General features: G+C 44.2%; 1 protein-coding gene across 2 annotated transcripts in view; it reads right to left on the bottom strand.

The window, feature by feature from the left end:
* The window catches only part of LOC137344560 (Krueppel-like factor 15), a 43,521-nt gene that overhangs the window by 16,253 nt on the left and 8,516 nt on the right, over positions 1 to 18,752 (bottom strand). Inside the window, exon 1 of one of the 2 annotated variants that reach the window (XM_068007605.1) lies at positions 8,318 to 8,532. The exons of the other annotated variant lie outside the window; for it this stretch is intronic. The gene's annotated coding sequence lies outside the window, so the exon portion shown is untranslated. Of the gene's footprint in view, positions 1 to 8,317; positions 8,533 to 18,752 lie in introns of those variants that run through there. 2 annotated transcript variants of the gene reach the window in all.

Raw genomic sequence — 18,752 nt, 5'->3', positions numbered from 1 at the left:
ATGGACTTTTTTTTAAAAAACCTCTACTTTCTCTATTCTACTCTTTTCTTGTCCCTCCCTAACTGAGGAAATCTTAGAATAATAAAATCATACAGCGCAGGAGGAGACCATTCGGCCCATCATGCCTGTGCTGACTCTCTATCTAGTTAGTCCCACTCCCCTGCTCTTTCCCTGTAGTCCTGCAAATTTTTGTCCTTCAAGTATTTATCCAATTCCCTTTTGAAAGTTACTATTGAATCTGCTTCCACCACACTTTCAGGCAGTGCATTCCAGATCATAACAACTCAGAGTAAAAAAAAAATTCTCATCTCCCCCGGCTTATTTGCCAATTATCTTAAATCTGGGTCATCTGCTTACCGACCTTCCTGCCAGTGGGAAGAGTTTCTCCCTATCTATTCTATTAAAATCCCTCATAATTTTGAACACCTCTATTAAATCTCTATTTAACCTTTGCTCTAAGGAGAACAATCCCAGCTTCACACAATCAAATGTCTGGCTTTATTTGGTAGCACACCTGAGACGAGGGCTTCACCATATGAAGGAATTCCAGGGGCAATGGCACAGCACTACTAATCCAAAACCATTAAAAAAAAAATTCCAAGATGACAAAGAAATTCTTTCAGCGGGAGTGACAATTCGGGGATTTTCTGGCTACACTGGCACAGGGGTCACTGGGCTGCCAAATGGAGCTGGAACCCAGGCTGACTTTAATTCTTCTCAGTCCAGGTGCACTGAAAGCAACTGTAGCACCCTTACTGCTGTGCCAAAAAGCTCAGTATTAACCAGGACAGTGCAGGCCACTGATGCTTTATTGGAAAATAGCACGACACTATGATCATGTGAACAAAACTCCCCCATCACCAATATCTGAAAGCAAATAATGCAGCCGGGTCAGTCGGTGGTCCGTGATGTGTTAGCTGATCTCGGACAGGGCACCAGTAACGGTGCTACAATTAGCCTCATGGTCCCTGGGTTTGGTGGGGGGGGGGGGGAAAAGAAGAGTCTGTTGGCTGGGATTCCGTCTTGATTGCTATTCAGTTAACCCTGCTGAAAGTATGCATAAGGAAGTCGGATGAGCAAAAGATCTCACTGCCTCACTGTGATACCCCCAAATGAAGTATGGCCACAGGCACTGGACAATGATCGACATGCACAGAAGGAGTCAACATCTTCAGGAGAGGATAGGAATGGAGAAAACTGATTTTTTTAAAAATGCAGTTTCACCATTTTAGGTTGAAACAATGCACTTGGGATTCCCTCTGCTTACTGCATGGTTACATATGTAGTCACCATAAAGATACAATGGTTAATACTTTAGCAGGTGTGACCTGGGTACAGTTAAGAACCAGATGTAGTGCAACATGCTTCAGGAAGCAGTTGTAAATCAGACAGCCAGATAAGTTAGAAACACCCATTTCAAAAACTGTTCATGTTATTCAATGAAACATTTGTAGAATAAGACAATAATTAGAAGGTAGATCTAACCAGTCGTTGTACAAGTAGACAATAATTATAATGTAGATCTATCCAGCCGCGCACACAAGAACTTGGCAGACAAAAATATAATGAGAAAATTTTCAAAATCGAACATGAATAATAGTTAATTTGATTACACACGTGGCTTGAGTCATCAATTAGTAAAAAGTTTCAGTTCCCATCCTCGCTCTCTCTGGTTTCTTGGGGTTTTTTTAGGGCATTTATCCATCCTCTCCCATTCCTGCTTTAACAAACAAACACTGACTTCTGTTCACACTGTCATCGTGTAATTCTATTTTTCAATAAAGCTGCAGTGCTCCACAATTTCCAAAAATGTCATTTGTAAAGCACATCTCAAAGTAACCAGACTAAGAACAGGCACATTGTCTGAAATGTTGTCATGTGCAATACGCTTTACTTATTTACTTTCAGAGCGGTTAGACAGCCATGCAGGTGAGAGTGCAAGCAAAGACTCCCACTATGACAACAACCTCTGCTCCTAACCACACAGACATGTCACTCCCTGACAGTTCTAAAAGGTCAATCACGGGACAACTGCACGAGGAAAACAATTCAGTCCATCTTAGTTCATCCATCCAGAATTCCCCTCAATGCAGCATTTAATTGCTTCTTAAGTGATTCCAGGGTTTTTGTTCTCACGACTCCTGATACCAGTCTTAAATTGACCTGTTGCTTGATTGAATCTGTATCCTATTCTCTCAATGTAAAGTAATAGTCTGGATTTACCTTTTCCATACCTTTAAGCATCTTGTATAATTTTATTGTACTGCCTCTCAGACACCTCCATTCAAGGCCAATAGCCCCATGTTTCTGCAGCCTTCCCTCATAACTTAGACCTTTGACATGAAGGATCAGCCTCAAGTCTTTTACCTCCAACACTTGAACGTCTCCCTTTCTTCTCCGTGATCAGACATATTCAAGGTGCAGTCTGACCAGGGCACTGTACAGTTATAAGACCATAAGAGATAGGAGCAGGAGTAGGCCATTCGGCCCCTCGAGCCCGCTCTGCCATTCAACGAGATCGTGGCTGATCTCATTTTTACCTCAACTCCACTTTCCTGCCTGTTCCCCATATCCTTTGACTCCCTTGCTGATCAAAAATTTGTCTAACTCATCCTTGATTGTATTCAATGACAGCCTCCACAGCTTTTTGGGTTAAAGAATTCCAAAGATTCACGACCCTCTGGGAGAAGAAATTCCTCCTCATTTCCGTCTTAAACGGGCGACCCCTTATTCTGAGACTATGCCCCCTAGTTTTAGATTCCCCCATGAGGGGTATCATCCTCTCAACATCTACCCTATCGAGTCCCCTCAGAATCTTGTATGTTTCAATAAGATCTCCTCTCATTCTTCTAAACTCCAGTGAGTATAGACCCAACCTGTTCAATCTTTCGTCATAAGACAACCCTTCCATACCCAGAATCAACCTAGTGAACCTTCTCTGAACTGCCTCCAATGCAAGTATGTCGTTCCTTAAATAAGGGCACAAGAACTGTACGCAGTACTCCAGGTGTGGTCTCACCAACACCCTGTACAGTTGTAGCATGACTTCCCTGCTTTTATACTCCATCCCCCTAGAAATAAAGGCCAATATTCCGTTTGCCTTCCAGATTACCTGTTGACTTTTTGTGTTTCATGTATGAGGACACCCAAATCCCTCTGTACTGCAGCATTTTGTAGTATTTCTCCATTCAAATAATATTTTGCTTTTTTATTTTTCCTCCCAAAGTGGATGACTTCACATTTTCCCACATTATATTCCAACTGCCAAATTTTTGCCCATTCGCTTAACCTGTCAATATCCCTTTGCAGACACTTTGTGTCCTCATCGCAACTTGCTTTTCCACCTATCTTTGTATCATCAGCAAATTTGGCCACAAGACACTCTGTTCCTTCATCCAAGTCATTGATATATATTGTAAATAGTGGAGGGTCCAGCAGTGATCCCTGTGGCACCCCACTAGTTACAGATTGCCATTTAAAAAATGACCCTTTCATCCTGACTCTTTGTTTTCTGTTAGTTAGCCAATCCTCTATTCATGCCAGTATATTACCCCCAACACCATGAACTCTTAAATCATTACCTGCTCTGACTTTTATTCTACTGTTTTAGCTATATAGTTCAACATTCAATTGGCTTTGTCGATTGCTGCTTTGCAGTGGCTGGACGTATTGGGCATTGAAAGCAATAATACATTACAGTATCCCAGAGATTTAACAGGATGAGCGGCTGATAGCAGTGGGGTGAGTGAGGGGGAAAGCTAAGGTTATTGGACAAGTCAATAGGATGCTGCAACTTTATGTATTTTTATTTGGATCTCAAAGAATTATCCAACTGTCCACATCACCGGAAACTGAAGTCAATAGAAAGTAAAAATCGAGTGGGGTGTAAAATGGGCGGCTGATCCGATCCCTTCAGTTACCCCCCAGGCAGGTTAGGTTAAAATTACCCCGAGTCTCGGTCTAGTAAGTGTGCGAATTCAGTCCACTTTTCGAAGAGAATCATGTGACAGCATGAGATACATTTCAGTAGCCAGTGTAGTGAGTAAGGGTTCTGTGTTACAATCTTTTTCGTCTAATGGCTAGAAGTCACAATGGGTGCTTACAGAAGTGGCTGGCTATGCTGGACCTGAGCAAATATCTAATGTAAGAACCCCAAGATATGATACTTTGGTTTTAACAATGTGCTTCTCCCAATGCTCCAAGCTCTCACTCACAAGCAGATCATCGGCGGGTAGATTCAGAGCAAAGGTGAAGAACGTTTTACATGGACAGGGAAGAGGATCTAAAAATAAAACACTAAGCAAGAAATGGGGTTTGGGGGGGGTGGGGGGGGGGGTGGGGGGGGAGAGAAGAGAGGGAGAGAAAAAGAGAGGAAAAACAACCCTGGGTGCACACACAAAAAAACGACTTGCATTTATATAGCGCCTTGAACGTAGTAAAAGGTCCCACGGCGCATCACAGGAGCGTTATCAAACTAAATTTGACACAGAGCCACACAAAGAAATAGCAGGACAGTTGTAGGGTTGTGGGGCTGGAGGAGGTTCCAGAGATAGTGAGGGGCGAGGCAATGGAGGGATTTGAAAACAAGGATGAGAATTTTAAAATCGAGGTGTGCCTGGACCAGGAGCTAAAACCTAGTAAACTGTTTACACAACAGCATTGGGAGAAGCCTCACAACATATCTGTCTGAAAAGAAGCAGAAAATGCAGGAAATACTCAGCAAGTCAGGCAGCACCTGTGGAGAAAGAAACAGAGTTAATGTTTCTGGTCGATGACCCTTCGTCAGAACTGGAAAAAGTTGCAGTACTTTGCTTTTGAACATATCTATCTGAATCAGATAAAAATATAGTAATACATAAAAATTATGGAAATCATGGAAATACATAAAAATTCAGAAAAAGTGAACAGACCCTAGTTATGACAAAAGGTCTCCAGCTGGAACATAAACCTGTCTTCTCACTTTTTAAGATATTAATATGCCGATTGGACAGTTCCAGCATTTTCTGGGGTTTTTTTGTTTCAGATTTGCAGCATTTGCATTTTTTTTCTTCCCCTCTCCAATTTAAGACTCAGATCAGCAGAAAACAAATATATACTTGTGTATACGTATACACACATACAGACACTAGTTGTTCTCCTGTGACATTGCTCATAGTAAGTGGTAAAATAACTATTTTATAAAGGACACAAGCATTACGTCATGTATTGCAAAATTTATTATTTTGAGATGCAGTGGTGTATTCTGGCCTCTCCTTTAAGGCCATATAAGAGTCCAGCTGTTGCAAAAAGGACATTCTGAAGTCAATTGAGTATTTCCTGATACTGAGTAAGTTTCATTGAAAATTACTGGTTTTAATACTTTTATAAGCATGATATTGAAATCTTGATTGAGTGTGTGATGGAGGTATCACCATCTCAACAACAACAACAACTTGCATTTATATAGTGCCTTTAACGTAGTAAAACGTCCCAAGGCGCTTCACAGGAGTGTTACCAAACAAAATTTGACACAGAGCTACGTAAGGAAATATTAGGACAGGTGACCAAAAGCTTGGTCGAAGAGGTAGGTTTTAAGGAGTGTCTTAAAGGGAGGAGAGAGAGGTAGAGAGGCAGAGAGGTTTAGGGAGGGAATTCCAGAGCTTAGGGCCGAGGCAGTTGAAGGCACAGCTGTCAATGGTGGAGCGATTAATATTGGGGTTGCTCACGAGACAAGAATTGGAGGAGCGCAGAGATCTCGGAGGGATGTAGGGCTGGAAGAGGTTACAGAGATAGGGTGTGGCGAGGCCATGGATGGATTTAAAAACAAGGATGAGAATTTTAAAATTGAGGCGTTCCCAGACCAGGAGCCAATGTAGGTCAGCGAGCACAGGGGTGATGGGTGAATGGGACTTGGTGCGAGTTAGGATACAGGCAGCAGAGTTTTGGATTGGCTCAAGTTTATGGAGGGGGAAGATGGGAGGCCAGCCAGGAAAGCATTGGAGTAGAGCCTAAAAGGTAACAAAGGCATGGATGAGGGCTTCAGCAGCAGATGAACTGAGGCAGGAGCGGAAATGGGCAATGTTACGGAGTTGGCAGTGGGCGGTCTTGGTGATGGAGCTGATATGTGGTCGGAATCTCATCTCAGGGTCAAATAGGACGCTGAAAGACGATACCGCCACATGATAAATCTGTATTGAATATGTATTTTGTGTAGTCACCCTTTTATTAAATCAAATATACACCTGCGACTATTAACAGATGGGAGGTACTATTGTAACCTCACATACACCTTGACTCAATGTACCATATGTAGCTTTAATATATAACTTTTACTGTCTTTATATGATCACCTTTTTGTGTTAATCAAACAGTATATAGTAACTAACCTGCACAAGGGTATTTAGCACCGTATAACCTAGAATTTGTCATGCTTTACAAAGCCACTAAATGGGCATGTAAGAAAAGAAGCATTTCGCCCTTAATGCAATTAACAAAATTGTGAAATTGCTAACATAGCAGTAACTATAGCCACATTAACAAAGTTATTCAGTCATGGCCATGAGATAAGGAGCTGTTCATACTGGCCTCAGAGTTATTAGCTTGAGACCAGACAAGGAATGTGAAATAACCAGCCCAAAGTTGCTGACTTCGGCCTTAAGAGAAGCATAACAAGATGAGTCAGGGAAGCAGCCCCTTTTTAGTGTTGTTGGCCGATGATTGGTCAACCAAAGGGTTATGGCATCTCGAGGGCCACTCAATCACCCCTTGCCCATGAAAGGTAGAGATAAGGAGAGGGCCGACCCTTCTTCCTTTGTCTAAAAGATACCTGATGCCTTATTGGTCACCTCCTGCTTTTGAAAGACCCCAATCGGGTAAACACCTGTGTCAATAGCAGCCCTGTACCTGCCCTCAAAATTCGCATAAAAGAGAGACCTATTGCGAGAGTTAAGACTGTAGAGAACCAGGACAGGAGCAAGGGCTGACCCTGGGGAGGAACCTGGCAGCAGCGGCCAAACAAGGAAAGGATCCAAACAGACGTAACCCCAGGCGGGTAGGGCCAAGGGCCAACGAACAGTGGAAACCCCAGGCGAGGTAGGGCCGACGAACGGAAGAGACCCCAGGCGGGGCGGAAGCTTCTTTCAAGACGCCTACAAAGTGGGCACGGACTCTACCCAGCACGGAACGTATATTTCTCATCTAGTTCTCGTTCTGTACTGTTAACTAGTGCTTAGGCACGTATAGGTGCTGACCATTGTGTGAAGCTTAATAAAACACCATTATACCCTATTGGAGTCACGTCAATCATTGGGAAAGGGCACTCTACAGCGATACGTCTGCGAACAGTCTGGTCCGGCCTCAGCGACCAGGGAGGGGGATGGAGTCGGTGGCTGGGGAACAGGGTTTGCGGCAGGGACCAAAGACAAGGGCTTCGGTTTCTCAATGTTTAGTTGGAGTAAATTTTTGCTCATCCAGCACTGGATGTCGGACAAGCAGTGTGACAAATGATAAGACAGTGGAGGGGGGGTGGTGAGGTAGAGCTGGGTATCCTCAGCCTGCATGTGGAACCTCTCTGTATAAAACGACACTTAAAAATATTTCACTCATGGAACAAGGAAACCCGGTTAGAAATAGTAAAACGCCCGTATTTTCCGTGGGTCATTTAATCAACAACTTTAAAGGAAAGTGCATTTTGTTAAAAAAAAATAGGTAGCTGTGTCAACACAGACGTCCCTTGTCTTCCGAAAGGTTAGTGCTCGATTGCCGTGTGACAGCTCGAGGTTTACATTGCATCAGCCACTCAGCCGCAGGGCATACCCCTGACCCGCGCCCATTGGTCGGCTGTTGCAGCCATGTTGCAATTTGGAAGGACAACAGCAGATTCCTAGCTTCCGATTGGTCAGCGCGGCTGTCAATCAAGACAATACAGCTGCCTGCCGTAGTATCAAATTGCAATGAAGGGGGGGGGGGGGGGGAAAGTTGCAAAAAAAAATTTCCTCCTTCCGTCTGCAGCTAAAACAAAATTTAAAACTTCATTTTTTTTTTTGCAACATGACAAGTTAAAAGAAAGTTACATTGTAATTCGAATCAAACAAGAACAGATCGGAATCTTTATTTTCCAAACCATCCAGCTCCATTTCCTTACCATGACGTGGTTTAGGAGTTTAAAAGAAAACACAGCAGAATTAAAATAATTTTCAAACTCGCATTCCTCTTGGAGGAGGAGGAGGGGGGGGGGGAAAGAAAGAAAGAAAAAAAAATGCTACGATCACAACTAATAATTTTACAATTTAATAAGCATTTAGCGTGCGGTAGTATTTTTTGAAACATATTCTCCAACCTGAATTTCCCCATCGAGAATGCAATGCAGCCGTGGAAAACATCTGCCGCTGTCGTTGCAATGCACTGATTATTATATTTTAGTATTGTTGTGGTGGTGGTTGTTTTAAAGACACTGCTATGAGGGGGTAAGTGGGGGGGGGTCACTCTGCTCCGCGCGCTCTGCCTCCCCCCGCTGTCACGCGCTCGCCGCGTTCCATGCTGGCAGCACCCGCCGTCACGTGTCCAGAGGCTCGCCCGGATCCCCCTCAGCTCATTGGTCAGCGGGAAGGAGGCTCGCCTGGGGATGTAAATGAGGGGAGGGGGTGGGAGCTGTCGGAGCACGTGCTCCAGGAGCTGTCAATCATCCGCCAGCCTCCGGACTCACTCACTCACTCACTCATTTGCAAAGGGTGGGTGGGATACAATGCAGTGTGATATTTGCAGCAAGAGAAGCCGGGTACGTGGCACTGCTGGGTCTCATGACCACTACTTTCTACGAGCGCCAGCGCCCTCTTCACGCAATCTCAATTCTTCTCGTGTTCATTGTAAAACAATTTTTACAACACCAAGTTATAGTCCAGCAATTTTATTTGAAATTCACAAGCTTTCGGAGGCTTGCTCCTTCCTCAGGTGGATGTGGAAATGAAATCATTTCAAATAAAATTGCTGGACTATAACTTGTGATTTTCAAATCAAACTGTTGGACTATAACCTGGTGTTGTAAGATTCCTTACATTAATCGAAGATGTAGTTTACTTCAGGACCTAATTTTATAACTTGGTGTTGTAAAATTGTTTACAATTGTCAACCCCAGTCCATCACCGGCATCTCCACATCTTGTGTTAAGGAAGCTGTGGAAGCTACATCATTGAATAAATTTAAAAACAGAAATAGACAGTTTCCGAGAATTAAAGGGAATTAGGGGTTACGGGGAGCGGGCAGGAAATTGGACATGAATTTAGATTTGAGGTTAGGATCAGATCAGCCATGATCTTATTCAATGGCGGAGCAGGCTCGAGGGGCCGATTGGCCTACTCCTGCTCCTATTTCTTATGTTCTAAGTCAAAGTTTAAAAGAGCAAACAAAAAAAAAGAGGCAGATTTAGCACCGTTTGCTATATTTCAAGAACACCTGCAGATTTTTGCAGAAGGGGAGCCTTCCGCCCTTTTTCGTCGCAGTTACATCCTGTTCAAACAATGCATGAACCTGTTCCCAACAGCAATGGGATAATTGTAATCATGGGTTGATTGTAGCGCAAAATAAATAACGGTGATGTTATTGAGGTCATCAATGTCAATCGAAGATGTGATGTGGAGATGCCGGTGATGGACTGGGGTGGACAAATGTAAGGAATCTTACAACACCAGGTTATAGTCCAACAGTTTTATTTGAAAATCACAAGCTTTCGGAGCCTCCGAAAGCTTGCGATTTTCAAATAAAACTGTTGGACTATAACCTGGTGTTGTAAGATTCCTTACATTAATCGAAGATGTAGTTTACTTCAGGACCTAACCATAGGGTGTCTAGATTCTCTGGCAGCGCTGCAGCGTTTGCAGGAGCTGATCTGCAACCCTCATCTCAATCTTTGTGGTGCAATATTTAGTTTAAGATTGGCAGATAAGCATTGTAGTTTCTTTGACCTCAGCCATCGACCTGATGCTGCCATCCACAGATGCTGCCTGGCTTACTGAGTATTTTCTGTTTTTATTGTAGATTTCCAGCATCCACTGTATTTTGCTTTTCATTGTAATTTCTTGTTTGGATGGAGATAGTTGTCTTAGTTCACACCGCCTGAGGAAGGGGAAAGCCCCCGAAAGCTTGTGGGATTAAAAATAAAATTGTTGGACTATAACTTGGTGTTGTAAAATTGTTTACAATTGTCAACCCCAGTCCATCACCGGCATCTCCACATCATCACTGCAGAAAGTTAGGGCTGGTACTTAATGATGTAAGGGCCTTTTTAATGACAAGATTTATGTTCCTGCAATGTCACTCAATCTCAGAGGCCAAGAAAGGGACCAGTTGAAACTGCAGAGTCTCACTCCTGTAGATAATAAATTGTTCCAAGAGGTTTTTTAAAATTTTTAATTTTTAATTTTTTTTCTTATTTTTCCTTTATCTTTTTGTTCCCTCTCTTAATCCAATCTTTGTTTCCCTCTCTTTATTTCTCTTTCTGTATCTAATTTGACTCTAACTCACGCTATTTCCTTCCATTCCTCTGTTTCTTTCTCTATCCTTAAATTTAATTGGTTAGGGAGATAGACTGTTGATCCCGTCATTCAGCAAGGTCCCAGATGCCTCTTGAGTTCGCATCATTGTCCCAGATGCCCCTTGAGTTCGCATCATTGTCCCAGATGCCCCTTGAGCTCGCATCATTGTCCCAGATGCCCCTTGAGCTCGCATCATTGTCCCAGACGCCCCTTGAGTTCGCATCATTGTCCCAGACGCCCATTGAGATCACATCATTGTCCCAGACGCCCATTGAGATCACATCATTGTCCCAGACACCCCTTGAGCTCGCATCTTTGTCCCAGATGCCCCTTGAGCTCACATCATTGTCCCAGACGCCCCTTAAGCTCGCATTATTGTCCCAGATGCCTCTTGAGCTCGTATCATTGTCCCAGATGCCCCTTGACCTCGCTGCGCCGTTATCAACTTGCACTTCCAGCAATTTGCGGCGTAAAACATTTTCGAACTGAAGGGTGAGGGTAAAAAATGTAACAAACGGGGCACGGCGCGAGATGCCTCTCTGCAGCAAATTCTGGATCATTGATTCCTTTGCAGGGCTAAAATTCCACTCGTGCTACTCGCTCACCAATATATTCTTGTGTGAGGCTTGAAAATCATAGTTGGCAGCATATTGGACCGCAGAGGGCATCACTGCCAAAAGCATCTGATGTTCATACATGTGCATTTCCAGCAGGGGTCAGGAGCAGGAAACCTACCAATTCTCCCTCCCTCCCTCCCCCAGGGTTGCACAACAATAACAACTTGCATTTATATAGCGCCTTTAACATAGCAAAACGTCCCAAGGTGCTTCACAGGAGCGATTATCAGACAAAATTTGACACCGACCACACGCCAAAGGTAACGCCTCTACTGCTAGCTCAGCTGTTAACTGTGCAGAGAGCAGGGATTACACCTTGTGCATTCCTGGTCTGTATGGTTCAGCTACTCACTAGATTTTATTTCTTTGTTCACAGGATGTCAGCAACACTGGTTGCAAGGCTACAGTTACTTCCCATCAATTGTTACCCTCATGTGCATCCCTCCATCCACTCACCCCACCATTGGTGGCTGTGCCTCAGACATGTAGGTCCCGCTCTCTGGAATTTCATCCCTAAGTCCGTCTATCTCTCTACCTCCCTCTCCTCCTTTATGACCCTCCTTAAAACCCAACTCTTTGACCAAGGTTTAGGTTATCCATCCTAATCTTTCCTTTGGCTCATTGTCCATTTTCCTTGCACCTATATGAAACACCTTGGGACGTTTTTCTATGTTAAAGGCGCTATATAAATACAAGTTCTTGTTGTTATCCCTAGTTGCATTGAGAGAGCGATGGTGAGCTTTCTTCTTGAATTGTTGCAATTATAGAATCACAGAATGATATAGCACAGAAGGAGGCCATTCTGCCCATCGTGCCTGTGCCGGCTCTTTGAAAGAGCTATCCAATTAGTTCCATTCCCCATAGCCCTGCAAATTTTTCCCCTTCAAGTATTTATCCAATTCCCTTTTGAAAGTTATTATTGAATCTGCTTCTACCACCCTTTCAGTCAGTGCATTCCAGATCATAACAACTTGCTGTGTAAAAAAAGTTTCTCCTCATCTTACCTCTGGTTCTTTTGTGAATTATCTTAAATCTGTGTCCTCTGGTTACTGACCCTTCTGCCACTGGAAACAGTTTCTCCTTATTTACTCTCTCAAAACACTTCATGATTTTGAACACCTCTATTAAATCTCCCCTTAACCTTCTCTGCTTTAAAGAGAACTACTCCAGCTTCTCCAGTCTTTCCACGTAACTGAAGTCCCACATTCCTGGTACCATTCTAGTAAATCTCCTCTGCCCCCTCTCTAAGGCCTTGACATCGTCCCTAAAGTGTGGCATCCAGAATTGGGTACAATCCTTTGTTGTGATACGATCATACAAATTAAGAATAGGTGGAGGCCATTCGGCCCCACGAGCCTGCTCTTCCATTTGATAAGATCATGGCTGATCTGATTGTGACCTTAACCCTACTTTCCCATCTACCTACCATAACCTTTGACTCCCTTGTTAATCAGGAATCCAACTAACTCAGCCTTAAAAATATTCAATGACCCTGCTTCCAACACTCTCTGGGGAAGGAAGTTCCACAGACTCACAACCCTGAGAGAAAAAATTTCTCCTCATCTCCGTCTTAAACGGGAGACCGCTTATTTTTAAACTGTGGCCTCTAGTTCTAGTCTCTCCCACAAGGGGAAACATCCTCTCAGCATCTACCCCTTCAAGTCCCCTCAGGATCTTATATGTTTCAATAAGATCACCTCTCATTCATCTAAACTCGAATGTATACAGGCCCAACTCGTCCAACCTTTCCTCATAAGATAATCCCCTCATCCCAGGAATCAGTCGAGTGAACCTTCTCTGAACCACCTCTAAAGCAATTGGTGATGGTGCTCCTATGATAGTGTTAGCTAGGCAATTCCAAGAGTTTGACCGTGTGTCGCTGAAGAAGCGGTGATATTTTGTCCAAGTCAGTGTGGTATGTAACTTGGAGGCGATGGGTGCTCCTGTGATATTGCTGGTCTTGTCCTTTTCAGTGGTCGAGGTCACGGGGCTGAGAGGTGCTGTGAAGTAAACTCTCTGAGCCTCAGGGGAGCCTGTTCTTGCTGTGGAGGTGAAATTGGTCCTTGACAGTAGCGTAAAACGGGTGCTAACGAATCATCAGCCCATTTTATACCCCGCCGAAATCAATGGAAAAGAAAATCAGGTGGTGCATAAAACAGGCTGCCGATCGATCAGTGGCTGTTTTGCACTGCCACTGAAGACCAATTTCCCCCTCTATTGTTAAAAACTATTTCTAAAAACTTTTATGATAATAAATCAACAGAAGTGAGCAATCTTGAAATCTGAAGAAGAAAACAGCAAAACATTGACTGCAACCATTAGCAGTCATTGGACAATTGGTGTAACTTCAGATACGGAAATTCAACAGCAATCAGTGCAAAATACACAAGGCAGCAATGGAGCCCCAAAATACTCCAAGAAGGTACAAAGGGTGGAGAGAAGGACACAGAGGAGGAAGAGGAACAAATGAGGGGCCAAAAAAGATTTAACAATACGGGGCCTTCAAAAGAGCGTAAAAGCAAAAGCTGTTGGGGGTTGGGGGGGTATATGAGGACTGGAGCCACAAGGCAAGGCCTGATAAATTGAGAAATGTAAAAATAGGGGATCCTGCAGGCAGCAATCAGGAGAGAAAATGGGAAACAGAAGATGGAAAAGGGGGACTTTTTAATGTACCTTCATTTCTAACTTCTCAAAAATGGTGTGTTTGAAGTTGTATGAAATAATGCAGTCATCATCGAACAGGACATTAATGTGAAAAGTACTATATTTGGTATGGAGAGACTGTAGTCATTCTTAATCAGGATAGACACATGATGGGTGCACTAAGAGGAAACCTGGCAACAATCTAAACAGAAAAGGTTTCACAGAGCTTGTCCTGAGGATTGATCTGAGGTATACATCTGTTTTTAATATTATTTCAAATGCGTAATCATACATCAACTGAAGGCTGACCCAATGACTATTTCTAAAAATATGAATCATGGTATTTCTGCAAGATAGTATTTTCAGTTGTTTTCCATTGTCCTGCTTCTAATTCTCAGATTTCACCCTTCATCTTAGGGTCGGGGGCTGTACACCAAGATTAAAATGAAAACATGGTTTGCGTATGCTGCAAAAAGTGAAGATGTTGGAAAGTGGCAGGGGGAAAGCCTTTCAGCAATTCTAGCAAGCAGGCCTCAGTAACATCATGTTTAAGGTACAGAGCATCTTGAAATGGTAAGCTTAATACACAGTTAAACTGGAAATGTTTGACTTGCAGAGATATACAGCTGCAGGCAAATACGTACACATGGTCTGGTCTTACAGGAAATGCACCAAACACTAACACCATTGCTACTATTTATAACACTGATAACGGAAATATCAAAACAGCACTTAAAACGAAGCAATCCTGGCTTCTAACAGTTGGAATGCTTCACCAAATGAAGTTTGCCACATGTGGTTTATATTCTACTGAAAGAAAAAAAACAATAAATAAGAAAAGAAATACTCAAATGCTTCATTCCTAATTGGAAGCTTACACCAGCATGCAAGTGTTGGAAACTTTAATTAGGGAATCATTTTGTCAAGTTGCCCACCTGATTAATGTGGTGTGCAATCTTTCGACCCTTTATGCATTTTCAACACGTTAATAAAAAATGAATGGCCCCATAACACGATTTCCTATCCGTTTAGGATGGGATCATGCCGTATATTCTGCTTACCCATCTGCAGTAGGTGAAAATGGAAACTCCAAGCACAAAAGGGCAGAGGCTTTTCTGTCTGATTTTATATTTTCATTTTTTCAGGGAGCGTCCGATAAAAGGCGGGATTTCAGAGCGCTGAGAACAGCTGAGAGGAGCCGAGCCGAGCGGAGGGAGCGTCCGATAAAAGGCGGGATTTCAGAGCGCTGAGAACAGCTGAGAGGAGCCGAGCCGAGCGGAGGGAGCGTCCGATAAAAGGCGGGATTTCAGAGCGCTGAGAACAGCTGAGAGGAGCCGAGCCGAGCGGAGGGAGCGTCCGATAAAAGGCGGGATTTCAGAGCGCTGAGAACAGCTGAGAGGAGCCGAGCCGAGCGGAGGGAGCGTCCGATAAAAGGCGGGATTTCAGAGCGCTGAGAACAGCTGAGAGGAGCCGAGCCGAGCGGAGGGAGCGTCCGATAAAAGGCGGGATTTCAGAGCGCTGAGAGGAGCGGAGCAGAGCTGCGACCGAGTTCGAAGTGACGTCAGGAATCAGATCGGGACGCGACACAGGGGAGGCACCTGATTGGTGAGTAGGTTCAGGTGAGTATTTCTCCTTATCTACAGTAACTGAAGTAAAAGGAAAGGAAAGGTCTGCAGGTCTTATAGGAAGTAGCGTTTATTTTTTAGTGAATCAAGGTCCCCAGTGTAGTTAACATTCTCTAAATTGAGAACAATTTGAAGGAGTAAACTCCTTAAAGGGAGTGGTAAGTAGTTTTTCTTTCCTTTTTTTTTCTCTTGACATTGTAGTTGTTCTTAAGCTAATTTAAGGGTTAAGTCATGGCAGGAGATCCCAGCGCCGTGTCATGTTCCTCTTGTGGGATGTGGGAATTCAGGGCTCCTTCCTGTATCCCTGATTCCTTCACCTGCGGGAAGTGTGTCCAGCTGCAGCTATTGTTTGACCGCTTGACGGCTCTGGAGCTGCGGATGGACTCACTTTGGAGCATCCGCGATGCTGAGAAAGTCGTGGATAGCACGTTCAGTGAGTTGGTCACACCGCAGATAAAAATTACTGAGGGAGATAGTGAATGGGTGACCAACAGACAGAGGAAGAGTAGGAAGGCAGTGCAGGGGTCCCCTGTGGTCATCTCCCTCCAAAACAGGTATACCGTTTTGGATACTGTTGGCGGAGATGGCTCACCAGGGGAAGGTGGCAGTGGCCAGGTTCATGGCACCGTGGCTGGCTCTGCTGCACAGGAGGGCAGGAAAAAGAGTGGCAGAGCTATAGTGATAGGGGACTCGATTGTAAGGGGAATAGACAGGCGTTTCTGCGGACGCAACCGAGACTCCAGGATGGTATGTTGCCTCCCTGGTGCAAGGGTCAAGGATGTCTCGGAGCGGCTGCAGGACATTCTGGAGGGGGAGGGTGAACAGCCAGTTGTCGTGGTGCATATAGGCACCAACGATATAGGTAAAAAACAGGATGAGGTCCTACAAGCTGAATTTAGGGAGTTAGGAGTTAAACTAAAGAGTAGGACCTCAAAGGTAGTAATCTCAGGATTGCTACCAGTGCCACGGGTTAGTCAGAGTAGGAATGACAGGATAGCTAAGATGAATACGTGGCTTGAGAGATGGTGCAAGAGAGAGGGATTCAAATTCCTGGGCCATTGGAACCGGTTCTGGGGGAGATGGGACCAGTACAAATTGGACGGTCTGCATCTGGGCAGGACTGGAACCAATGTCCTAGGGGGAGTGTTTGCCAGTGCTGTTGGGGAGGGTTTAAACTAATGTGGCAGGGGGATGGGAACCGATGCAGGAAGTCAGTGGGAAATAAAGTGGTGACAGAAACAAAAGCCAGTAAGGGAGAGTGTACAGAACATGACCGGACAGATGGTCTGAGAAAGCAGGGCAAAGACCAAGGGAAGTCTAGATTAAACTGCATTTATTTCAATGCAAGAAGTCTGATGGGCAAGGCAGATGAACTCAGGGCATGGATGGGTACATGGGACTGGGATGTTATAGCTATTACTGAAACATGGCTAAGGGAGGGGCAGGACTGGCAGCTCAATGTTCCAGGGTACAGATGCTATAGGAAAGATAGAGCAGGAGGTAAGAGAGGAGGGGGAGTTGCGTTCTTGATTGGGGAGAACATCACGGCAGTAGTGAGAGGGGATATATCCGAGGGTTCGCCCACTGAGTCCATATGGGTAGAACTGAAAAATAAGAAGGGAGAGATCACTTTGATAGGATTGTACTACAGACCCCCAAATAGTCAACGGGAAATTGAGGAGCAAATATGTAAGGAGATTACAGACAGCTGCAAGAAAAATAGGGTGGTAATAGTAGGGGACTTTAACTTTCCCAACATTGACTGGGACAGCCATAGCATTAGGGGCTTGGATGGAGAGAAATTTGTTGAGTGTATTCAGGAGGAATTTCTCATTCAGTATGTGGATGGCCCGACTAGAGAGGGGGCAAAACTTGACCTCCTCTTGGGAAATAAGGAAGGGCAGGTGACAGAAGTGTTAGTGAGGGATCACTTTGGGACCAGTGATCATAATTCCATTAGTTTTAAGATAGCTATGGAGAAGGATAGGTCTGGCCCAAAAGTTAAAATTCTAAATTGGGGAAAGGCCAATTTTGATGGTATTAGACAGGAACTTTCAGAAGTTGATTGGGAGAGTCTGTTGGCAGGCAAAGGGACGTCTGGTAAGTGGGAGGCTTTCAAAAGTGTGTTAACCAGGGTTCAGGGTAAGCACATTCCTTATAAAGTGAAGGGCAAGGCTGGTAGAAGTAGGGAACCTTGGATGACTCGGGAGATTGAGGCACTAGTCAAAAATAAGAAGGAGGCATATGACATGCATAGGCAGCTGGGATCAAGTGGATCCCTTGAAGAGTATAGAGATTGCCGGAGTAGAGTTAAGAGAGAAATCAGGAGGGCAAAAAGGGGATATGAGATTGCTTTGGCAGATCAGGCAAAGGTGAATCCAAAGAGCTTCTACAAATACATAAAGGGCAAAAGGGTAACTAGGGAGAGAGTAGGGCCTCTTAAGGATCAACAAGGTCATCTATGTGCGGAACCACAAGAGATGGGTGAGATCCTGAATGAATATTTCACATCGGTATTTACGGTTGAGAAAGGCATGGATGTTAGGGAACTTGGGGAAATAAATAGTGATGTCTTGAGGAGTGTACATATTACAGAGAGGGAGGTGCTGGAAGTCTTAACGCGCATCAAGGTAGATAAATCTCCGGGACCTGATGAAATGTATCCCAGGACGTTATGGGAGGTTAGGGAGGAAATTGCGGGTCCCCTAGCAGAGATATTTGAATCATCCACCGCTACAGGTGAGGTGCCTGAAGATTGGAGGGTAGCAAATGTTGTGCCTTTGTTTAAGAAGGGCGGCAGGGAAAAGCCTGGGAACTACAGACCAGTGAGCCTGACATCTGTAGTGGGTAAGTTGTTAGAGGGTATTCTGAGGGACAGGATCTACAGGCATTTGGAGAGGCAGGGACTAATTAGGAACAGTCAGCATGGTTTTGTGAGAGGAAAATCATGTCTCACGAATTTGATTGAGTTTTTTGAAGGGGTAACCAAGAAGATAGATGAGGGCTGTGCAGTAGACGTGGTCTACATGGACTTCAGCAAAGCATTTGACAAGGTACCGCATGGTAGGTTGTTACATAAGGTTAAATCTCATGGGATCCAAGGTGAGGTAGCCAATTGGATACAAAATTGGCTTGACGACAGAAGACAGAGGGTGGTTGTCGAGGGTTGTTTTTCAAACTGGATGCCTGTGTCCAGCGGTGTGCCTCAGGGATTGGTGCTGGGTCCGCTGTTATTTGTTATTTATATTAATGATTTGGATGAGAATTTAGGAGGCATGGTTAGTAAGTTTGCAGATGACACCAAGATTGGTGGCATTGTGGACAGTGAAGAAGGTTATCTAGGATTGCAACGGGATCTT

Source organism: Heptranchias perlo, chromosome 27 (assembly GCF_035084215.1).
Source record: "Heptranchias perlo isolate sHepPer1 chromosome 27, sHepPer1.hap1, whole genome shotgun sequence".
Lineage (NCBI taxonomy): Eukaryota > Metazoa > Chordata > Chondrichthyes > Hexanchiformes > Hexanchidae > Heptranchias > Heptranchias perlo.
This window is presented reverse-complemented; position numbering and strand designations above follow the sequence as displayed.